The 23,974-nt window shown below is 45.1% G+C and overlaps 6 non-coding genes across 6 annotated transcripts; 4 read left to right on the top strand and 2 right to left on the bottom strand.

The window, feature by feature from the left end:
• Positions 1-674: 674 nt before the first annotated feature.
• On the top strand, positions 675-747 carry TRNAA-AGC (transfer RNA alanine (anticodon AGC)). Its single transcript has one exon. It is a non-coding gene; the product is annotated as a tRNA-Ala (tRNA).
• A 4,079-nt stretch (positions 748-4,826) lies between these two features.
• On the bottom strand, positions 4,827-4,898 carry TRNAQ-CUG (transfer RNA glutamine (anticodon CUG)). The gene has a single exon. It is a non-coding gene; the product is annotated as a tRNA-Gln (tRNA).
• A 721-nt stretch (positions 4,899-5,619) lies between these two features.
• TRNAE-UUC (transfer RNA glutamic acid (anticodon UUC)) lies at positions 5,620-5,691 on the bottom strand. Its single transcript has one exon. It is a non-coding gene; the product is annotated as a tRNA-Glu (tRNA).
• A 2,062-nt stretch (positions 5,692-7,753) lies between these two features.
• On the top strand, positions 7,754-7,839 carry TRNAY-GUA (transfer RNA tyrosine (anticodon GUA)). Its single transcript is given in 2 exon segments — positions 7,754-7,790; positions 7,804-7,839. It is a non-coding gene; the product is annotated as a tRNA-Tyr (tRNA).
• A 516-nt stretch (positions 7,840-8,355) lies between these two features.
• TRNAD-GUC (transfer RNA aspartic acid (anticodon GUC)) lies at positions 8,356-8,427 on the top strand. The gene has a single exon. It is a non-coding gene; the product is annotated as a tRNA-Asp (tRNA).
• Positions 8,428-14,759: 6,332 nt separating this feature from the next.
• TRNAP-AGG (transfer RNA proline (anticodon AGG)) lies at positions 14,760-14,831 on the top strand. Its single transcript has one exon. It is a non-coding gene; the product is annotated as a tRNA-Pro (tRNA).
• The last annotated feature ends 9,143 nt before the right edge of the window (positions 14,832-23,974 follow it).

The following is a 23,974-nucleotide window of genomic DNA, read 5'->3' as shown; positions in this document are numbered from 1 at the left end:
TTTCAGACAGCGATGCGTCATTTCTCATAAATGAGGCCCCAGGTGCCTGCCTCATGCGCCAGCCTTATGTGCCAGACGCTTCTATAGCAGTGGGTTCAATTATTCAAATGAGATTATCTCAGATTTGGCCAGTTCTGACAATTTACAGAAATATTAATAAAACGCGGACCTGCCGTATTGTGCACAGAAAACCCTTAAAAAGCAACACCCTGCAGAGGCGAGTTTAAAGTGCACTGCAGACAAGTGAGGTAAACTGGAAGTAAATGTGATGTGTGGCGAGGACCACCCGTTCTGCCACCCGTGGGCACAACAGAGTCACTTCGATGAATGCCAAACTCCTATGACGTAACTGGGGCAGGGGCTGGTGTGCACATTGAAATCATGCACGAGGACACGACATGCGCACGAGCACACGACATGCACGAGCACACGACATGCGCACGAGCACACGACATGCAGGAGCACACGGCATGCGCACGAGCACACGACATGCAGGAGCACACGGCATGCACGAGCTGTGTCAGACGCTTCAATGGCAACAGATGGAGCAACTGGGAATCACAGAACAAACCTCTGTCTAGACTCTGGCTCATTCTAGGAAGGAAAATGTGATGTGAGATAACACATGCCTGTAGAATGCGTCATCACTCCAGCTGCCCGTCAGTGCTGCAGATGGGGAATTAGCTCAGATGGTAGAGCGCTCGCTTAGCATGCGAGAGGTAGCGGGATCGATGCCCGCATTCTCCAGCTCTTTGCCTTTTACTCATTTAATTGCATTTATTGATTTTTCAGAGAGTGTTATGGGATTAAGAGCGCTTTTACTCATTTAATTGCATTTATTGGTTTTTCAGAGAGTGTTATGGGATTAAGAGCGCTTTTACTCATTTAATTGCATTTATTGATTTTTCAGAGAGTGTTATGGGATTAAGAGCGCTTTTACTCATTTAATTACATTTATTGGTTTTTCAGAGAGTGTTATGGGATTAAGAGCGCTTTTACTCATTTAATTACATTTATTGGTTTTTCAGAGTGTTATGGGATTAAGAGCGCTTTTACTCATTTAATTGCATTTATTGGTTTTTCAGAGAGTGTTATGGGATTAAGAGCGCTTTTACTCATTTAATTACATTTATTGGTTTTTCAGAGAGTGTTATGTGATTAAGAGCGCTTTTACTCATTTAATTGCATTTATTGGTTTTTCAGAGAGTGTTATGGGATTAAGAGCGCTTTTACTCATTTAATTACATTTATTGGTTTTTCAGAGTGTTATGGGATTAAGAGCGCTTTTACTCATTTAATTGCATTTATTGGTTTTTCAGAGAGTGTTATGGGATTAAGAGCGCTTTTACTCATTTAATTACATTTATTGGTTTTTCAGAGTTTTATGGGATTAAGAGCGCTTTTACTCATTTAATTACATTTATTGATTTTTCAGAGAGTGTTATGGGATTAAGAGCGCTTTTACTCATTTAATTGCATTTATTGGTTTTTCAGAGAGTGTTATGTGATTAAGAGCGCTTTTACTCATTTAATTGCATTTATTGGTTTTTCAGAGAGTGTTATGTGATTAAGAGCGCTTTTACTCATTTAATTGCATTTATTGGTTTTTCAGAGAGTGTTATGTGATTAAGAGCGCTTTTACTCATTTAATTGCATTTATTGGTTTTTCAGAGAGTGTTATGTGATTAAGAGCGCTTTTACTCATTTAATTGCATTTATTGGTTTTTCAGAGAGTGTTATGTGATTAAGAGCGCTTTTACTCATTTAATTGCATTTATTGGTTTTTCAGAGAGTGTTATGTGATTAAGAGCGCTTTTACTCATTTAATTGCATTTATTGGTTTTTCAGAGAGTGTTATGTGATTAAGAGCGCTTTTACTCATTTAATTACATTTATTGGTTTTTCAGAGTGTTATGGGATTAAGAGCGCTTTTACTCATTTAATTACATTTATTGATTTTTCAGAGAGTGTTATGGGATTAAGAGCGCTTTTACTCATTTAATTACATTTATTGATTTTTCAGAGAGTGTTATGGGATTAAGAGCGCTTTTACTCATTTAATTGCATTTATTGTTTTTTCAGAGAGTGTTAAGTGATTAAGAGCGCTTTTACTCATTTAATTACATTTATTGGTTTTTCAGAGTGTTATGGGATTAAGAGCGCTTTTACTCATTTAATTACATGTATTGATTTTTCAGAGAGTGTTATGGGATTAAGAGCGCTTTTACTCATTTAATTACATTTATTGGTTTTTCAGAGTGATATGGGATTAAGAGCGCTTTTACTCATTTAATTGCATTTATTGGTTTTTCAGAGAGCGTTAAGTGATTAAGTGCTCATTTAGTTGCGATTATTAAAATAAGAAACTTCTCGTGCAATTTTATACGTTAAATTTGCCATAACCAAGCGTCGGTGTTTCGAAAATGGTTCATTTGTTCATGTTAAACGTAGTGTGTGAAGAGGAGAAAAGTTTATGGGGATCGGTATGGGCTTCGCATGGAGTCAAAGCCGGAGGTTGCGGGGCCTGTGCTGTCACCAACGGAGTTATCTTCCAAATAATCAGACGGTGCCACAGCGAGGAAGCTGGACACTGCCAGGGGTTAGAGCTGGACCACTATGGGCCCTGCAAGCTGATGGATTGCATGAACCCACAGTAAGGGCAGTTCCTGCAGACCCCTGGCCCCCAGGGACTGCAGCTGCTGCCCACCTCTGTTAAATCATGGGGGGACAAGACGTCTCCTTCCGAATCCCCGAGACACCTGCGCCCCTGGTGTGTGTATGGAGGTGAGTCGAGACGCGTGCACCCCTGTTGTGTGTATGGAGGTGAGTCGAGACACCTGCTTCCCTGTTGTGTGTATGGAGGAGAGTGGTGACACCTGCTCCCCTGTTGTGTGTATGGAGGTGAGTGGAGACACCTGCGCCCCTGTTGTGTGTATGGAGGTGAGTCGAGACACGTGCGCCCCTGTTGTGTGTATGGAGGTGAGTGGTGACACCTGCTCCCCTGTTGTGTGTATGGAGGTGAGTGGAGACACCTGCGCCCCTGTTGTGTGTATGGAGGTGAGTCGAGACACATGCGCCCCTGTTGTGTGCATGGAGGTGAGTCGAGACACGTGCGCCCTTGTTGTGTGTATGGAGGTGAGCGGAGACACGTGCGCCCTTGTTGTGTGTATGGAGGTGAGTCGAGACACGTGCTCCCCTGGTGTGTGTATGGAGGTGAGTGGAGACACGTGCGCCCCTGTTGTGTGTATGAAGGTGAGTGGAGACACCTGCTCCCCTGTTGTGTGTATGGAGGTGAGTGGAGACACGTGCGCCCCTGGTGTCTGTATGGAGGTGAGTGAAGACACCTGCTCCCCTGGTGTGTGTATGGAGGTGAGTGAAGACACCTGCTCCCCTGGTGTGTGTATGGAGGTGAGTGAAGACACCTGCTCCCCTGGTGTGTGTATGGAGGTGAGTGGAGACACCTGCTCCCCTGTTGTGTGTATGGAGGTGAGTGGAGACACCTGCGCCCCTGTTGTGTGTATGGAGGTGAGTGGAGACACCTGCTCCACTGTTGTGTGTATGGAGGTGAGTGGAGACACCTGCGCCCCTGTTGTGTGTATGGAGGTGAGTGGAGACACCTGCGCACCTGTTGTGTGTATGGAGGTGAGTGGAGACACCTGCTCCCCTGTTGTGTGTATGGAGGTGACTGGAGACCCCTGCTCCCCTGTTGTGTGTATGGAGGTAAGTGGAGACACCCGCTCCCCTGTTGTGTGTATGGAGGTGAGTGGAGACACCTGCTCCCCTGGTGTGTGTATGGAGGTGAGTGGAGACACGCGATCCCCTGTTGTGTGTATGGAGGTGAGTGGAGACACCTGCTCCCCTGTTGTGTGCATGGAGGTGAGTGGAGACATGTGCTCCCCTGTTGTGTGCATGGAGGTGAGTGGAGACACGCGCTCCCCTGTTGTGTGCATGGAGGTGAGTGGAGACACGCGCTCCCCTGTTGTGTGTATGGAGGTGAGTGGCCTGTGTCCTGTAATGGTGAGAGCAGGCGCTGAGTGCTTTTAACAGGTGCATGGGTGTCAAGTCACGGTGCCTCACCACGACTTCAATCTACAGGTACTGTAAGGGCACAAGTCTTAAATAAGCATTGGCATAGCCAATAGGTCTCGCTTTTGGGACCTTATAAGTATTTAGTTATGCAGCTCAATATCCTTGGTATAACAACATCAACTGTTGCACTTATAAGGCCCCAAAGGCGAGACCTATTGGCTATGCCAATGCTTGTTTTTTGTTGTTGCTGTTAGCGTAAACTCGGCCCACTGCCATTAGAGCGCTTTACGCGACAAACAGATTATATTTAACTGTTTTTGCCCAACAGTTCTGGTGGAATTGTCATCACCCTTCATAAGTTGGGTAGTTACCAATAAAGTGCAGAAATAAAACAAAAAGCATTTTTAATTTGTATCTGTTAACACTTTATTAAAGTCTTTCTTTTACACCCTGCTGTCCCGTCTGTGTGTCTCCTTGTAAATTATCCGGTGTGAAGGGCGCTGGAGTCAGGTCCACACTGTGTGTGTGACTGTTGTGCAGCCACAGGAGAAAGGTGTCCACACAGGCACAGGAATGATAAAACACCTGTGTTGCCCAGCACCGCCTAAAGAGAATGTATGGATGTCCACAGAGACCAGGAGGAGAATGAAAACAGGAAGGGAGGGGGTATGTTCGAGATACAGGTGCCCCACTACTCTAGACCCTGAATAATTGGAAGCAAATAACAAATACAAATGGCGCCCTGCTCAATACCTAGAATAATATAAAACAAATGAAGTGAAAAATAAAAGTATCTCAGGTCCCACCGAGATTTGAACTCGGATCGCTGGATTCAGAGTCCAGAGTGCTAACCATTACACCATGGAACCGCATACAGACCTTTCCGTCACTTTTCACATAAGTGCTGACTTTCGATTGGTTAACAGTGTATGTTAAACGTCCAATTAAAGAAGTCTATTTCTCAATTAAATCCTTAAAACACTGTACACGAAACTTTGTTTTAACCAACACATGGAAATTGACACATTGATGCTTTAAACTGTCCTTTGGGGCAGCGCTTTAACTTACTCTTAAAGTTGGTGTAGTGCCGAGAAGCGGCGACACAGGAGCTGCCCCCACAGAGGAGAGAAAACAGGAACTTCCTGAATCCTCATCTCCTATAAATCAACACAGCGGGTTATTAATGTCACAACACAGACTCTAAAGCGCCTCTCCCATAGCACGGGCGGAGCAGGAAAGAAACGAGCATTTCACACGGTGAGAGCACAGGAAACGGGTGCCTTCGTTTTAAGCCACGCGCAATTTATATATAATCTGTACTCTTCGTTGTGTGAAAAAAGGCAAACATCGAATAGCCCTTCATAGTATCGATCTGTGGCTTTTTCACTCCAGTTCTTTAATACTACATCAGCTGTGCAGCAAGGGGGGGGGGGGGGGGAACAGGAGCCGAGGGGTCGGGGTAAACCGCAGAGGGCTTTAGACTGATAGAAGGGAAGAGACGCAAGTGAGAGTTATTAGGACTTCCAGAGCCATTTTGGTTTGGAAGGAATAAAATACTTTTTTCAATCTTGCAACAACAAAATTCTGTACTTCCCATACCGGGAGTCGAACCCGGGCCGCCTGGGTGAAAACCAGGAATCCTAACCGCTAGACCATATGGGAGGCTGCATGAAAAACATTTGACATAGTGTCTATGAGACACGTCAGGCCTATCAGTTATCTGTCTGTACACTAAATCACACTCGCAGGATCTGACCATCAATGGGGTCACAGCCCCCCACCCCTTTGCCCTCCTCCAAACATCTGCAACAACCTGCTCATGTCTCGTTATTTACAACCCTGGAACTTCTCCAGACCCAGAACCCCGCATTGCCTCTTACTTTCCTCCCCCCCCACCCTGACAAAGCCACGCCCTCTCCCCTAGACCCCCCTTCACTCCTGTATCTCCTCACCAGGCTGAGGGCCCCACAGACCCCTCTGCAGTTACCGTCCAGCTGCTTCCTTGAACCAAATCCCCTGCACCTGGCAGTGGCCCCAGGCTCCCTCCAGGGGGCTCCACTCACGCAGTCCTTTCGTCCTACCATCAGCCCCGACCCCAGTCCTGACACTCGATTGGTTGACACAGAGGAGGGAGGACCAGCTCAGGTCACCCTGGCTTCTTCTCAGGTATCTTCAGATGCTCAGAGTGACCGCCAGGGGGCAGCACTCACAGCCCACAGGGCCCTGGAGCAGCAATGGGACATCAGCAGCCTTGACAGGGGCAGACCCCGAATAATCCCGCACGGCATTCTGGGAGAGCGGGGAAGGAGCCTCTGTGGTGTGTGTGTTTACAAAAGTAAACATCTGAGGTTAAAAGCAATAAACACACATTTGTAGGCATTCTCTGCTGTGTTGTTCCTTTTTCTCATCATGCCAATTTATAAGAACCGAATGGCGAGACTTTTACATATAGATAGGATACGACTGCAGCCTGGGCAGGCAAATAAAACACTCAGAAGTACAAATGTTTCCATGTTTATTCATGTCAAATGTAAACAAGCTATAAATCAAAATAAACATATATGTTTACACCGGATGTAAGAGGTGTGCACTGATAGGGTCAGGGTGCAGTTTCTTTCCCCCATTTATTCCTTTCATACATGCGGGTCCCCAAGGACGCTTTCGGCTGCTCTGTCTTGTTATTCTGACTCAGGTGTTAAAAGGGGGGGCTGGTCCCTAGTTTGGGGGCCCAGAGTACGGAGGCCCCCGGGGCACCGGAAGTAAACACCCCACCTTGATACAACTATGACCCGGTGACCTCTGATTGCCCTCTGACCCCTCAGACTGGATTCCTGGCAGGCCTCTTTCATAGAGGAGGTGGTACTGACGTGAGACGGTGCTGCCGAGGGGCAAAGGGCTGACAATGGCCCAGCATTTCAACCCAGTCTCCTCCTATTATCACCTTTGTTACACCCACGGCATATAAGAGCTCTGATAGGTCAGAGGGGACATCCCTCTTGACACCTTCTGGTATTTAAACAGATCTTTTTTACAAGGACCAGCCCCTGAACTTTAAGTAAAACCAACCCCTGGGGCCCCCTGGGGCCCCTGGGGTCTGAGGGTGTTTCACAGACAGGGACTCGCTGACGTTGGCGACCTCCAGTGACTGAATCACCTTTACCAACATCACAGCCCAGAAGCATAAAATGTAACACCTGATGAAGTTTGGCATTTATATAACTAGATAACATAACCCTATTATTAACTTGTGGATCTCGTGGTGAATACCATTTTTATCATTAAAATGCATGAACCTCAAAAGCACATTTAAGTATTTAATGCTACAAAGAACATCCGAACCCCAAAAATTAACTCTTAAAACCCCATAACGCATGTTACCCAGGATCAACAGCACTAATGTATCCAAAAGTAAACACGAAACACCCTAAATAAATAAATAAACAAATATAACTCTGATCCAATACCAGGAAACCTACGGTGTTTGAGCGCTACATGTATATAGATATAACTAGATTACATAACCCTTTATTAACTTTTGGATCCCAAAATAATAAATGTAAATATATCATGAAATCAGTCAGGACTCTGAAGTTTCCCTGTTAGTTAAATATCTGTCGGGTTTGCAGCTTTATCAAGTGTTTAGACACAGAATATTGCCCAGTTGGGTACACTACAGAACCTCTCTTCATGTGCTATAGCGCCTTGTCATCCACACATCATAGAGCCTTCGATAGCTCAGTTGGTAGAGCGGAGGACTGTAGTGGAGTGACTGTCATCCTTAGGTCGCTGGTTCAAATCCGGCTCGAAGGATTTTTGCAAACTCTTCCTTTTTTTCCCTCTGCTTCACAATAGAAAGCGCCTCTTTCTCGGACCCTCACACGCCTGGGCTTTTCCTGCCTCCCCTCTTCACGTTTACAGCCCAGCTCTCTCCTCCGGCGGGGGTGAGGGGGGTGGTGTCTCCCGCCACCCCCTCCCTGTGTGCCGCCCCCGCTGCAATGCCCCCTCATCGTACAGAGCCAGGGGCCCCTGGGCTGAAGAGCCAGTCCGGGGCCCCGTCTGAAGCAGCCTTGGGAGCTGGTTGTGGTGACTCTGGCATCAGGGGCTGCTGCTGAGAGCGTCTGCCTGGAGGCGAGGGGGTTGCTGTGAGGTGTGAGGGAGGAGTGTGTTTGTGTGTGTATCGTGGGAGAGAGTGTGTGTGTTTGTTGAGCCCGTGGCCCCCTGTGTTGGTGTCAAGGAGTTGATAAATGGCACGAACCGGTAGCATATCGGGGAGAGGCGGCTTGAAGGCCACATGGGGAGCGGCTCAGCAGGTCGAACTTCATCGGTTCCTCGTTAGTATAGTGGTCAGTATCCCCGCCTGTCACGCGGGAGACCGGGGTTCAATTCCCCGACGGGGAGGAATGAACTTTTTTAAGTAAGCAAACGTTTTGACGATAGAAAACTCTTTTTTAAATGCAATTTATAAAGTTATACTGATATTACAATTTGCTGTTGCTTTTTAATTATGGCCACACCTTTACAAGTTTAAATATTTAGAAGTCTTTTACCTTTTGGACAGCATTTGTGTCTTTTCCTTTTAAGTAATTGAAAAAGTAAAAAGTAATTGAGGCTTATTATTTATATAAACATATATGATATTAAAATCAAAAAACTACATGGAAAATGCTTTTCACCGAGTATTCTTCATGCTAAATAAATAGAATGTTGGAGGCGGGCTCTGAATGGGGAATTGTTTTATACGAAGGTGTCACTTTTATCTATTTAGGCGTAACAGTTAGAACCTACAGACACATTGTGAAAGTAAGAGTGCCACTGGACCGGACGTGCACGCCCCCCCCACCCTCATCAGAGATCTTATATTCCCCGGGTCCAGCATGAGCACCTAACACAGGTCGGTGTTTGCCCTCTATATTGGGACATGATAGGACTACAGGTCCCTGCATTGTAAGTAAAACCCTGTCCAGTAGGGAGACCAACTGGCATGGGCGCAAATTCAGGACAGTGAGTGTAAAAATTCAGGACCAAACTTTATTTAAGGAGGAGATACGGGTGGTCTGCTCCTCCGATCCTCTGTCTGACATATTCCGAGCCAACATTACAACCTTAAACAGTTTCGGAAAACACACCTTTTTCTAATACCAAAACACCCGCCTGAGCTGAATAGCGCCAGGTTAATTGCCATGACTAACTGCAGCAAAGGCCAAAAGCGACACAGCTTTTAAACCCACACCCGCCAACTAGGGCCAGCATACAAGCATGCCAGTATCGTAGCCCTGCGAACTGCCGCCTGAAGAGAGAACCGAGGCAAGCACTGTACACTATGATGCAGCTCGTTTTCGTGTGATCCTGTGTACTGCTAAGCGATGTGCGCATTACTTCACCTAGGGCAAAAAGCAATCGGAAAAGAACCCAACATGCCGATTCAAAATGTTTGTTTTACCTCACCCCACACTTCAATTGTTGAATAAATAAATGTTAGGGCGGACCATGTTAGCAACAGGCTTGCATGTAAACTGATTGAAGCTGAAAGCCTTCACAGGAGAAAAAGTGAAAGAAACCATATGCAACCCCCCCCCCCTTCTTTGTACAATAATGTAAACAGCCATCAAAATTAACCTACAGACGAAGTTCTTCATTGTGTGCAAAATCCTATTTCAGCTTCTTTTCCTCAACATGACCCGCTTTTTCCTCCAACCCTGACCTCGAACCCGGGACTCCCAGGCCAAAGGCGCGCTCTCAAACAATTGAGCCACAGTCATTGCCCCGATAGTTATGAGCTGCAATGAACCCCATTACGCGCCTCCAGTAAAGTAATTTAAAACGCTCCCAGGAGAAAACCAAAACCTAAAATACAGATAGTCATTATAAACGCTAAACCTGAAGTAAATAAAACTACGCCGGCCCCCCTGAACCCACCGCGTTGTTCTTCGGCCTACGACCAGAAGCTCTGCACTCTTGACCGTCTTTTTCCGTCACTCTGCGGCTGTGGTCCAGGGAGACAAAGAGGACGTCCCCCTCGAGGCACTGCCTTAAATACCTGCCAGATAAGATTCGGTTTCGTTTACCCCTGGACACTCCAGAAACCGCAACTTAAGCCAGTCTGGACCCCTCCTCAAACCAGCCCCCAGAGTGATGCTTGGTCACGTGGCGCAACTAAGGGAGCCCCTCCTCTAGGCGAGTGGGGCTCCTGCTCATTCCCCGGGTCCAGCATGAGCACCTAACACAGGTCGGTGTTTGCCCTCTATATTGGGACATGATAGGACTACAGGTCCCTGCATTGTAAGTAAAACCCTGTCCAGTAGGGTGACCAACTGGCATGGGCGCAAATTCAGGACAGTGAGTGTAAAAATTCAGGACCAAACTTTGGGACAAAAGTAACGTTTTACAGACACATCAGAGGAGGTCGCGCAATAGTATATAAGTAAGCCCATCCAAATCCAAACATATTCTTCCATTTGCTAACCTATTCATCATGTATCCTTCCATCCATCATTTCATTCATCTATTCACACTTTTACTCATCCATCCACTCTTCCACCCATCCATACACTCATCCATCCACTCATCCACCCATCCATCCACTCATCCATCCACCCATTTACCATCCATCAACCCTTCTACCCATACATCCACTTTCCTTTTCTCTCATCCATCCATCCATCCTTTCTCTCATTATCCATCCATTCACCCTTTCATTCATCCATTCACCCTTTCACTAATCCATCCAGCCATCCACCTATCCCTTCAACTACTCACTCGCTCACCTTTTCATATTAATTAAGAGCTGAGCCCTTGACTGCAGAACTGCAGATAGAAGAGGCCCATCAAGAATTTCACCCTTGCTGTAGTTCCTAAAGCAAGGGGTAGGGTTCACTATGCCCCTGCACACAGGCAATCTGAAAAAGTGGAAGTCATCAGTCAAGCATGATGCAGAGTGCCAGGAATTTAGGTGACTGTGGCATGGTGTTGTATTTGTATTTTAGAGTTTTTTGTAGAGTGCAACATTCATCCCAAGGTACATCACAGCCTGTTGATTCAAGGGTTTTAATCAGGATGAAACAAAATGGGGGGGGGGGGGGAGGGGGTCTCTGCAAAGGAGGTGTTTAGTGTAATTAAGGGTGTGGCTTAAAACACCTAAGGTAAAAATCTATGCTTAGCATAGTGTGCTGCCGGACTGGTAATTTGCCTCTTCTGTCATTGTATCCAGAAAATTAACACAACAAGTAATGTTACACCTACAAGCCAAAACTATTGGCTTTGTCAATGGTTGTTAGTTGCATAAGAGAAAAAAGCAGAAACCATTGCAGCGTTGAATATAATATTGAAAATGCACTTTTCTAAAATGATGAGACTGAAAGAACTCTAGCCCCTTCTTTTAACTTGTTTTCCCACCTTCTTTGAATGAACTGGATTCTCACGTAGCAGCATTGGTGTGTTTGCACATTTCTTCCATCTGAAAGAATGCCCTGCCCTAGGCCGAGGCAAGAGGAGGCCACCACACGCTGTGAGGGCTCAGACTGGCCCATTCTCATTCTGGAGGTGGCAATCAGCGGCAGACAGAATGACAATGGGCGGGTGAGGCTGCCAGGAAGAGTGCGAGGCGGCCCCATCAGGGAGCTGAGGCTTCATGCAGGGGAACAGTGCTGTTCCCTGCAATGTCCAAAGTTACGGATAAAAGGCATCCGTAAAAGGGATTGTCAAAGACTACAGACTTGAGATCCAAATTCCGGACAGTCCATGGAATTTACGGCAGTTGTTCACCCTACTGTCCAGGGGAAGCTGCTCATGCACGTGGGTGTCTGGGAAACCTGGGGCTGTCCTCCTGCAGGGTCCCTGAGACGAAGCTCTGACCCTCACATTGTACTTTCTATTTTTCTTGGTTCGTTGGTCACTGATATTTTTAGGTCGAGCCTGGGCAGCGCATGCGCTGCTCTGCGATGCATGCCGTTTTGGAATTTGTACTTGGAGTCCCGCCCTCTCTCCGCCCATATTTGTCATTGGCTTGTACCATTGTCCTTCAAAAATGCTGGCTCCTGATTCCTTAATAGGTTTGTTAGTCCCTCCTTAATACCGCTTTGTCTTCATTTATAACATCCCATAAAGACTTGCCCTTTTACTTCGGTTGTTACACGGTAGGTCTTTTTTTAGTCTGCAAGCCAGCTGTCGCCGCTGCAGGTAACAAAGGCCGGGCCGCGTGAGGTAGAATTTCGAGAGTCTCTCAAAATCCCCCTCACCTGGCCCCACCACCCCAGCGCTCTTACCTGCAGTGGCGCGGCTGTTGTAAGCACTATTTTCTTTAAGGATTTTTCTCCTACTGCGGGCACTACATGCTTTCCTTCAACATTCAGCTCATCATGCGTGCTTTCACGGGATGTTTTACAAAAAAAGGCCCTGCATCCCTTGAAGCAGGTGTAAGGATTTAACGCAGTCAAGTTGTTGAAGTGTCGCAGTGAAATCGCATAGATTTCTCTGCGCCACTTCCACATGGTTTTTCTGAGTTGGAACGCCCAACCTGCATGCATTATACCTAAAGCAGGTATACTGTAGTGAAGTGGTTTACAAAGTGACACATCTGCCTAGATGCGTTACTTTGTAAATATGGCGCAGTGCGGTGCATTTTTACGCTGCCGCAGCGTCACAAAAAGTGATGCAGCTGCAGCGTAGGGGCCTCATAAATAAGGCCTTGATTACCTCATTTATGATGTTTGCTGTGTGCAGCACTCACAAAAAGAGAAAAAATGAGGAGAAATAAAGATACTTCTCCTTGTTGTACCTCGGTACTTTTTTGGCGCTGCCTCAAAGTTATGATTTCTTGTAAGGCTGGGGCAGTGCCAAAAAGCCATGGATGTTGCTGGGATCGCTCCCCAGTAACACCATGCGTTAAAGGGAACGATATTTAGAAAGCAGTATTAAGACTAAAAAAGTGGCTTAGTGCTGCTTCATGAATATGGATCAGGCTCCTGCGCCACGGAATGTCACAAAAAGAAACTTTCCAGCGGTGCAAGAACCTAATCAATAAGGCCCTGGATGTTTTGACAAGCGGAAGAATAAAAAAAGAATTGAGAAAGTTTTCTAGGGAATTTGATTGTAACTCACTTCATTTGTGGTGCATTATTAGTTGTGTTTTGAGTATATCTGACCACCCTTGGGCAGCGGTTAACCTCATAAGTGCTGCGCCTATTCCAACGGCCGACGGCACCACTACTTCGGGAGTGCTGCCGTCGGCCGTTGGACGTTCCAACCGCACCTGCGCAATGGAACGTTCAGCACTGGAGCTGGACGTTCCATAGCTGCTAAGGTGTTAATGAATGCCCACATTTCTTATTAATACAAATATTATTAATACATTGTGAACAAGAGGGAGGTACGGTATCCATGGCTCGTTGTTCAATTTCTTTTTTGAATTGCTTATTTATGAGATGCCGGCACTGCCGGGTCGTCACTTTTTTTGACGCTCCAATGGCTCGGACGCCTCAATCATATCTGTGAGGCAACTCAAAGTCACTTTGTGGGCCGTTGCATGGCCTCATAGACATGGAGTAAGGCAAAGCTGCGCAAGTGTCTGTGTTGCTGTACTCTGCGGTCGGAATCCTTCCTCGGGTGTTGATGGTGGATTTTCCCTTTCAACGCCCATTGATTTCGATGCTGCCCCAGATTTACTTAATCACATGAACCTGGGGCAGCGGCAAAACCGTACGCCTTCCCAAAGTAGGCATAAAGAGTCGAAATATTTGTATTTCTCTTGCTTTTTTACTCTTTCCATGTGTGTTGCATTCTGCAGCCTACTGGGGAAATGCCCAATGGAATAAAAGGCCTGTCTGGCCGTGCCAAGGACAGCGGACACTCCCTGAAGGGGAAAGGTGTCTTTCCTTTGTAGGACTGCACCAGTGATTGTGATTGGCCAAAGGTCACAGACACAGCCTGTCACACCCTCAGAGAGTGGGCATGTAACCCTGATGCCCTCTCACTCTGCTCTGGAGCTTACACCATCTGCGTCCTCCCTGACCAGGCATTATCTCTTATTAGACACTAAAAATAAACACCAGCAGTGTGAGCCCTAGCGTCGCATTAGTGCATTTTACTGAATATATTTTAAACTCGTATGCTCTACTTTTCGTGACCTCACATTCTTAGAAGCAACACCTATTGAGCAACCAAATTCTAGGTATTTTTTTCATGACATTCTGCCTGGACACACGGCAGAGATGAATCAGGGGGGTACTATACCACCCAGGGGAAGAGACTGATTCCCCAGGAAGATACAGAACCAGACGGTACACTAAACACCATTGGAAATATGTGGTACTGGAACTCAGAAACCTGATGTAGTCCTCAGGGACGAAACGCGTTGACTGGGCCGATTGGAAAAAAGTGTTGTTCTGAAAAACTAACAGAAGTTGGATTATGAAACGTAATTGCAAGACTCCTGAAAATTGAATATTGTGGAATTGCATCATATTGGATATGTTGCTGGATTTTTTGATGCCTCGAAGCTAGGCTGAAAATAAATTTACATACTTTACACACCTTTGTAATTGTTTTATTTTTTATTCTTATTAGTGCCATGCTGTGACGTTATAACCCTGTAGTGTCTATGGTCTTAATTGGAATGTCCTCTGGGAGTTCCTGCGACTAAGGTGGGTACAGACATGAATAATATAAAACACAGATAGTGTCATAGCAGAGATAGAGTCGCCATATTCAACACTTTATCACACCATTACACAGCTGGCTCGTTGGTCTAGGGGTATGATTCTCGCTTAGGGTGCGAGAGGTCCCGGGTTCAAATCCCGGACGAGCCCTCTTTTCTTTTTGTAAAGTCACATTTCAATAAATGGATACTTTGAAAAGGTGCGAGTCACAAAACAAGTGACTTTCAAAAAACCAGGGTTGGTTTTGCATTTGATTACACACATACTCTGCCGCACTCAAGGCAAGAACGTGAGCCCTGCACCACCGAGCCAGATGTAAAAACAGCTGGAGGAGGGGGCGGGCCCCGACCCCGCCACATCAGCAGCCAGGAGGGGTTCGTTTTTATTGTGACTCGCGCTGAACCCGAGAACAGGGGATGAAAAACTATTATTGAAACCAACCTCGGAGACGGAAAGGTGAGCCGTGGGGGTGCACACTGGACACAGCAGCAGAGCTGAGACCCCATCCAGACAGGGGGGGGGGAGGGGGGGGTGGGGCCGGGGCCGGTGGGGAGAGGGGGGTGCTCTCTAAGAAGAGCATTAGTTACATTTGTAATGTTCGGGTTGTTTTTGGTCAGATTGAAGTTAGGACGGTGTCTGCCCTCCTTCACTCTGATTGGTGCATCAGAGATGCGGGAATTCTGGGGCTCTTTAAATGAGTTTAATTTGGCTCAATAATTCGGATGGACGCGTTTAAAGCGCCTTGGATCTGATTTGCGCATTCTGTGGCACAGTCCCCTGGCGGGTGGGGTCGTTAGTGGCAGAGGTGTATTTCAAAGGCTTATTATCTGGTCAGTCATTGTGATGGGTATTTTAGGGGTACAATAAGGACCCCAGGCACCCTTCGTAGTGATAGCCTGTGGCTGTGGTTCTGATGGGCATATTCTGGGCACAAGGACCCTGCTCTGTATATTCTGTGCCAGGCTCCTGGCAATGGGAAGAAAGAGGCGGAGACACTCACCAGTCTAAGAGGGGCAGGGGGTAAATGAGACCCGTGAACCCGGAAACAACTCCTCCGAGCAAAACAGCTCCAGGGTGTGTTCACTAGATTCACAACAGTCACAAATGCAGCATGAGCGGCCAAAATAGCTCAGTTGGGAGAGCGTTAGACTGAAGATCTAAAGGTCCCTGGTTCGATCCCGGGTTTCGGCAGAAGACTTTTGTGACTCAAACATCAACTATTACAAGTTTAGAAACTTGGGGAAGAAAACGTTGAATTAACAACATTAACCTTTATATTCTTCTGTCTTTCCTTCCGCCTCATTTTTATTATTTAATCCTTCCGGTACCATCCCTCTGTTTGTGAGTCTCACACCTCGTGCACAGGAGCACTATCCCACAGTGTGTGATGTGACTCACACACTGCAGGCTCAATAAAAAATTTGCTAGCATTCGTGCCAAGAATTTTCAATTCTATGAAGGACACGGAGGCGAGGATTATGCTTCTCTTTCTTTTATTTGCTACTAACAGCAGCCAATGAAAACGTTTTGTATGCAAATAAAACTATATTTCCCATGATGCTCGTAATTCATCACATCCTGTACAGCCCTATAAGAGCCACTGGATCCTGTTTCTCTTCCTCTTTTTTTGCTCGAACCTTAAAAGTCAGTAACATTAATAACTGCAGTCCAAAACCAAGGAGAGGGAATCCCAACAACCATCCTCCAACGGGGAAGAACCACATTCCAACTGGGAAGTTTACGTCTTCGAAACCAGAAGCACACCTGCTCCGTCGTCTGTTCCGAACCTGAAAAGAACGAGACAGGAAGAACCTGTAACTTTGCTTAAAAAGCATATCAAATACATGCGGATGGGTAATTATAACCAATATAGTAACATGGGATAATCCTCGCCTCCGTGTCCTTAATAGAATTGAAAATTCTTGGCGCGAATGCTAGCAAAAATTACAGGATCGGAGGCTTCGTATTATGCTAGTTTAACGCCTATAATACACAACAACATTTATATCACCCACTGATTTGTGATAATTGCTGAAACAGAAATTCAGAAATCGGGACCTTGAGGTGTTTAAACATTCAGAAATAATCATAACATTAAGAACCATGGCATCAGGAGCAGCCCGTGACCGGACATTTGGTATGAAATTATTCCCAGACATAATCGTCCTCAACCATGTGGTTAGAATAGTCACTGGCACCTGTTAAAATAATTTTTGTAATGCAACCAACCATTAATATATCTTGGATACTGAAGCACCTGGAACAGAATGTGCCCCAAACAGTTGGGTAGGAACCCTTGCTGCTTTATAGCAGACGCGAACCAGTAGCTATCGAGACCGCAGTAACAAGGACCTCTTGTAAATTATAAGACAGTAAATCATAAGTTGTAGCTGGAAACATGTTATACATCAGATCCCGGTAAGCTGTGATCCTGGTATAAAATGAGATGCAACTTGGTGCAAGAGCGATGCAAGTCCAAAATGAGTAGCCGATTTACAATATTTTGGAGTAGGGCAGTGCCAGAAGCCTTCTAGGTGCATTGCCCTGCATCAAAAGAAAAGAGAAGGAAGACGTCGTTTCTACAAGCTATGGCACATTCCTGTCTTGTCTGCCGGTGCACAGGTGCACAAACTGCAGCCTAGTGCCAACGCATGCACCCTTACACCACGGTGCAAGCGTATCTGCGTCGTGTCCATGATTGTTTATGTGCAGGAAGACCTTCCTGCACAAAAACAATCAAAAGAGGCATATTCCGCCTTCTATGTGTTACAGCACTTGTGGAAAAAAGGAATAAATGAGAAATGTAAACATTTATCCTAATTTATTTCCTTTTTAGGTCTCGCCTATGCAGCACGCATGCGTGCTGCATAGGCAAAAGGATCTATACCTATCGCTTCGGATTTTAAGCCTAACAAATGCACGCGTTCCATTGCCTTCAATGGCAACGCGTGCACGTCTGGAGATTTCCTTGCGGGAGCCGCAACTCCATATGGTGGCACCATATGGTTGCATGCTCCCACAAGGAAATTGCGCAGGTCCACTCCCCCTGCTGACTAAGTACTGAACCTAACCCATAAACATGCAGCACTATGAAGTAACCATGAAGAGACACGCGGCGCTATACGACTCTCTAAATATATTTTGAGTAAGTACACGTCAACAAAGCGCATCTCGGCGACTGCTTGCTCCAGTGCTCACATGTCACGACCTGATAGCCCATCAACAGGCCCGACAAAGACTTCTGAAGAGAGGGCGCGAGATTGATGTGGTCCAAAAGTCATTATAGGATCAATTAATCTGACACTTATGGTGGCTTCGCTGACACATCAAAGCTCAGGCTAAGCGCCTTTCAACACATATGTTAAAGCCAGCCAGTAATCCTTTTTAAAAGAAGTACACATGGTACATAAGCATAAACAAACAGATTTGCATAGTTTGGATATCTCATCTACTCTTGTATTTGCGAGTAGTTCACTATACAAGATTTCCTCGGAACCTCGAGATGACTTCCTGTTTGTACCCTCCATTTTGGCAATAGGTGTACATACCTTTAGCGGAGGGGTTCCCAAAAATAATACCCTAGAGCATTAAGGTGCATGGCTTCTGGTATTTTTCTGTTTTCTCGAACGAGTAAGACCAGAATGGTGAGATGAGATGAATTTGACTTGGATGGTAGCACTGTTCTTCATTAGTTTATATTTATAATAGGTATGTTAAATAAGCATAGAAGCGCGCTTGCGGAACAGGAAACTGCTAGTTCTTGAAAGGGCGCTATTAAAAAAAATATATATATACCACCACGGCACGGTCGTAAACTGCGAAACTGGCAAAACTGGGTAAATTAATTGGGGCAGAAAAACAGTCGGGTCTCTGTGAAGGGAATGTTCCTGCGATTGCGCACAGTTAATGGGCGCTACTCGCAGCCGTTTGTCGTTGAATAAACTAAGTGGCTCCATTTCCTTGCTCCTTTCTCTGTTCCCGGACATCCTGCAGTTGGGAAAGCACATGCCACAGCTGCCAATCAGAGGACATTGTGTTGCCCTACTGTCTGTCACTCAGAGCAAGTGCAGCCCCAGTGACAGCAGGGAAATGCAAATACCTGTAGCTAGATGTCATATTATATTGGAGAGGACATCTGTCTGGGGTGCAGGGTGTTGGAGAATTAAACTATGCATCTGTGAAAACTCGGGGGGCTAAGCATTTCTTTGCAACGCGTGAAATTGCCCAACTTTAAGGAGGTATGGTTTTATTTCACTCCAACCCCAGTACAAAACAGAACATCATTAGTGTCATGCACGATATATTCAGAACATATTTCAGCTATCTTAGGGAAAAAAAGATTAATTACTACGTCATTAGGTGTGATCCCAGAGGAAACTGTTTATTCTAGAATAAACTATGTGCTGGTTCAGCGAAACCCCACAAATTCTGTTTGTGACATTGTGGGTGGCGTACCCTCGCTACATATGCCATGACTAATTGTTTCTGAGTTATACATTCTTTTTGGGATCATGTGGTACATGTGCGTCCCTCCCTCTCTTCAGATGATATGCCATAGAAGTAGCCAGAGAAATACATGTCTCTTTGCCGGGGCCGGTTTTCGACCGATTTTGGTACAGGGCAGATTTTGTAGCTATGCTGCAAAAACCGCCCTGTAACAAAAACGGCCCTCAGGGGCCAAAACCGACCTGCACCCGCGCGGCGCACTAGGGATTGCCCGATGCCCGCTATGGCCAATCCGGCCCTGCTCCCCACTTTGAACAACCTGGCTGCTGCTGAGTGAGTGAAGGATCAGGAAGTATATGATCCATACCCTTGAAGGATGCAAGGACATCTTAAGAATTTTCGAGGCCCAGGACAGAACGTATTTTGGGGGGGCCCTGTACAGAACTGCTTTTATGATCCAATTTCAGCTCTTTCATGCCCTCTTTCTACAGGTCACTGACAGTGCACAGGTGCACTCATCCAAATCTGAAAGTGTTTACATCTAATATTCAGGGATAATTTGTTTTCAATTTTGTAACACAGCCGCAGATCACGAATATCACAGCAAATAATCACTGTGACACCCTCCCACTTCTCAAATGTGAGGCACTATTTAATGTAAAATAAACATTTTTTATGGAAGTTGCTTGAAACATAAACACAACATTTCTCTGCAAAATGTCTGTAATAGACTCCTAAACACCACTCACAATAAAAATAAATTAAAGGGAAACAGTATTTAAAACACTCTGTTTGAGAAATATTCAAGGTAATCAGGGCAAGATTGTTTGAAGAACAAGCATTGGCATAGCCAATAGGTCTCGCTTTTGGGACCTTATAAGTATTTAGTTATGCTGCGCAATAGCCTTGGTGCAACAACAACTGTTGCATGGCTGAACACTTATAAGGTCCCAAAGGCGAGACCTATTGGCTATGCCAATGCTTGTCTTTTTTCGATGCTGCATCTGCTTTGGGAATGCATTCGTTTTGGCGCTGCCCCAGATTTATGCTATGTTATAAATCCAGTCGTGGCTGGAATAGCTCGCGGGTGGCAATGCAGACGCGGTGGACGGGTGGGGGGGCAGTGGAGCCGAGGCGGGGGAGTAGGGGGTATCGGAAAGAATTTTTTTTTTAAATGTTCCTTGAGGCCGGGTCTGCATCTTCTCTCCTCCTGCTCTCCCGTCTCCGACAGGAACAGGAAGCAGACAGCCAGGCTCCCTTTGTGCAGCGTTGTGATTGGTCAGAGTGCAGTGACACGGCGCTCATCCAGGGGCTGGAGGGGTGGGCATGTTCTCCATGCAGGCTGTAATGCAGTCTGCATGGAGAACAGTGAAGTGCACATGACAAGTTTGGGCCGCCCGAGAGGGCCGACCAAACAGTCATTGCGCATCTAGGAGTGGGAAAACCTCTCCTCCCCTGCCCTGCTCGGAGAGCACAGCTGCCGCGCCCACCCGGCAGCTGCAAAGCAGCAGGACCTGAAACATAAAATGACAATAACTTCAAGTTATTGTCATTTTTTTTCTCACTGCTTAAGAGCAGCGGGGCGACGCTCCTCCACCATAGCCGACGAGGAGCCGCCACTGTGTAAATCTGGGACAATTTCAAAAACCATGGGTGTTGCTTGGGAATATATGGCAGAAACCATAGAAAATGTGTGAGGTTTCAGTGGATATTTTTTATATGTGCATCACCAAATAAACTGTCTCTATTGTATTTAATCTTTCTTTTCATCACACTTTGGAATTACGTAAAAATGGGCTTTATTTTTTGTTTCCTAACTGGTGGTGAATTTTTAATATTTGTGCAGTTCAATAATATCTGTTTGAATTTTATTTTGTGTTGGAAAAAATCAGACTCTCTGTGTGCATGCAGGCATTACAACGCAACTTTTACAACGCACTACCATTACAACGCAACTTTTACAACGCAGGATCCATTACAACACATGCCTTTACAACGCATGACTTTACTTAGCAGATGCTATTACAACGCATGCCATTACAACGTAAGTATAGGTAAGTATATAATTTTATTTTTTATTTTATTTGATTCATAACATTATTTAATTATTTTAATTAATATTATAAATAAATAAATATATTAATTTATGTATTTTTATGAAATAAATTAAATATATACATTTAAGAAATTAAAAAAAATAAGTATGAGTATAGGAGTATATGTTTTGGGGTACTGAGGGATACAGGGGTATTTTTAGGGTTCAGGGCTAGGTTTGGGTTATGGGGTACAGGGGTATTTTTAGGGTTCAGGGCTTGGTTTGGGTTATGGGATACAGGGGAATTTTAGGGTTCATGGCTAGGTTTGGGTTATGGGATACAGGGGTATTTTTAGGGTTCAGGGCTAGGTTTGGGTTATGGGGTACAGGGGTATTTTTAGGGTTCAGGGCTAGGTTTGGATTATGGGATACAGGGGTATTTTTAGGGTTCAGGGTTAGGTTTGGGTTATGGGATACAGGAGTATTTTTAGGGTTCAGGGCTAGGTTTGGGTTATGGGTTACATGGGTATTTTTAGGGTTCAGGGCTAGGATTGGGTTATGGGGTACAGGGGTATTTTTAGGGTTCAGGGCTAGGTTTGGGTTATGGGGTACAGGGGTATTTTTAGGGTTTAGGGCTAGGTTTGGGTTATGGGGTACAGGGGTATTTTTAGGGTTCAGGGCTAGGTTTGGGTTATGGGGTACAGGGGTATTTTTAGGGTTCAGGGCAAGGTTTGGGTTATGGGATACAGGAGTATTTTTAGGGTTCAGGGCTAGGTTTGGGTTATGGGATACAGGGGTATTTTTAGGGTTCAGGGCTATGTTTGGGTTATGGGGTACAGGGGTATTTTTAGGGTTCAGGGCTAGGTTTGGGTTATGGGGTACAGGGGTATTTATAGGGTTTAGGGCTAGGTTTGGGTTATGGGGTACAGGGGTATTTTTAGGGTTCAGGGCTAGGTTTGGGTTATGGGGTACAGGGGTATTTTTAGGGTTCAGGGCAAGGTTTGGGTTATGGGGTACAGGGGTATTTTTAGGGTTCAGGGCTAGGTTTGGGTTATGGGGTACAGGGGTATTTTTAGGGTTCAGGGCTAGGTTTTGGTTATTTGGTACAGGGGTATTTTTAGGGTTTAGTTTTTAAAATAGTACTTTATATAATTTAAATAAATTAATGTAAGTTATTTTAATATTAATTAAAAAAAGTACACTTAAAAATTAATTAAGAAAAAAATAAGTAAATATTTATTAATTACATTAAAAAAAAAATAATGTAATTACCTATACTTACGTTGTAATGGCTTGCGTTGTAATAGCATCTGCTATGTAATGTCATGTGTGTAAAGGCATGCGTTGTAATGGATCCTGCATTGTAAAAGTTGCGTTGTAATGGTATGCATTGTGAAAGTATGCTTTGTAACGTCATACATCCAGACTGTCACAGTGTTCACTCTACCAAATCCTCTCAATTTGCATCAAGAGAAAGGAAAGTAACCATGATCTCCAAATTAAAATAATAAGCTACAGTTTGTCAGAAAATATACCCCTGTCTTTAATGCACATCAAATGTGACACAAAACACAACTTTTCAGGCATCTTTATTGCGCACTCACGTTCTGAATTCAGGCATTGTCCTTTTGAGGTTTGCAGCACCTTCCACTACTTGCAGAACCTACGTAAGCAATATAAATCAAAAGAATAAAAGTAGAAAAAATAATAATAATAATTAAACTTAGCAGCGGGTTGCCATATTGCAATAGCATTGTACATAGGGTACCGTTATTTAAATTTCCATCATGAACGACATGTTTAGAAGCATTGGTGGCCATTTTGGGATGGTAAAGTAACGGCACATTAGGGACAATCAGAGTGGCGGTGATCCCTAAAATGATGGGGAACACATAGTGTTGTTTAAATGCCCCTCACACACCAACAGGCCCCTTGGTGTCATGCTTCATCATCGAGGCCTTCGCACCCCTCTACGGGATGCGGCGTGCTACGACTCGCGAATACACAGGAGCACTAGAAAGTGAACTATGTGAGGGGGTGTGTTGCTAAGGTGTGAGTGAGGTGAGGTGAAAAAGTGAATGGTTAAAAAATACCTGGCACGTGGGTGAAAAATAATTTTATTAAATCCCCGGCTGATATTATTAAAAGAAGTGCAGGGCGGGGTTGTAAGAATACGTATTAGGGTATTACAACCACTATAAAGGTGTCAACATGTTTCGGAGCGCGAGGGCTCCTTCTTCAGGACAAGGATAAGCACTTACCCTCCCCTTACTCACATGTAAATGTAAAAGTGTATAAAAAATAATTACAACAATGTGTAATATACCTAACAATGTTATATATGTAGGTGGGTGTAGTTGCGCCCAATTGGCGATAGATGAAAACCTGTGGAAAGAAAGCACAGATAAACACACTGGTCTATGGTGCACAGACCCAGAGAGAAGAAAAAGCTCCTCTAAATACAACAAGGTAGACCCAAAAATAAGGGGACCCTGTAAGGAAAAAAGGAAAAAATATATATAAATGGACAAACACAGCACTTACAGACATATATACATAACAAAGATACTCTCTGCTCAGATGGAAAGAGAGAGAGGGAGCAGAAAAGCAGGTAAGGCTTACTTATAGTTCTCAAATATAAGACCTCATGAGCCTATGCGTGTTATTGGGGGATCCTTCCTTACTGCTCAGAAAAAGACCTAAAAGACATTGATAAGGGATTCAGTTTATAGGCACCAAAAGCACCAAGGCGCCAGAATAATGCTCCTTTACATGACCCAAACTCACGGTTACTGCAATGGCTAGTTGCCTG

Source organism: Lissotriton vulgaris, chromosome 1_1 (genome assembly GCF_964263255.1).
Source record: "Lissotriton vulgaris chromosome 1_1, aLisVul1.2, whole genome shotgun sequence".
Lineage (NCBI taxonomy): Eukaryota > Metazoa > Chordata > Amphibia > Caudata > Salamandridae > Lissotriton > Lissotriton vulgaris.
Note: the sequence above shows the minus strand (reverse complement) of the source record. Positions and strands in the feature narration are given on the sequence as shown.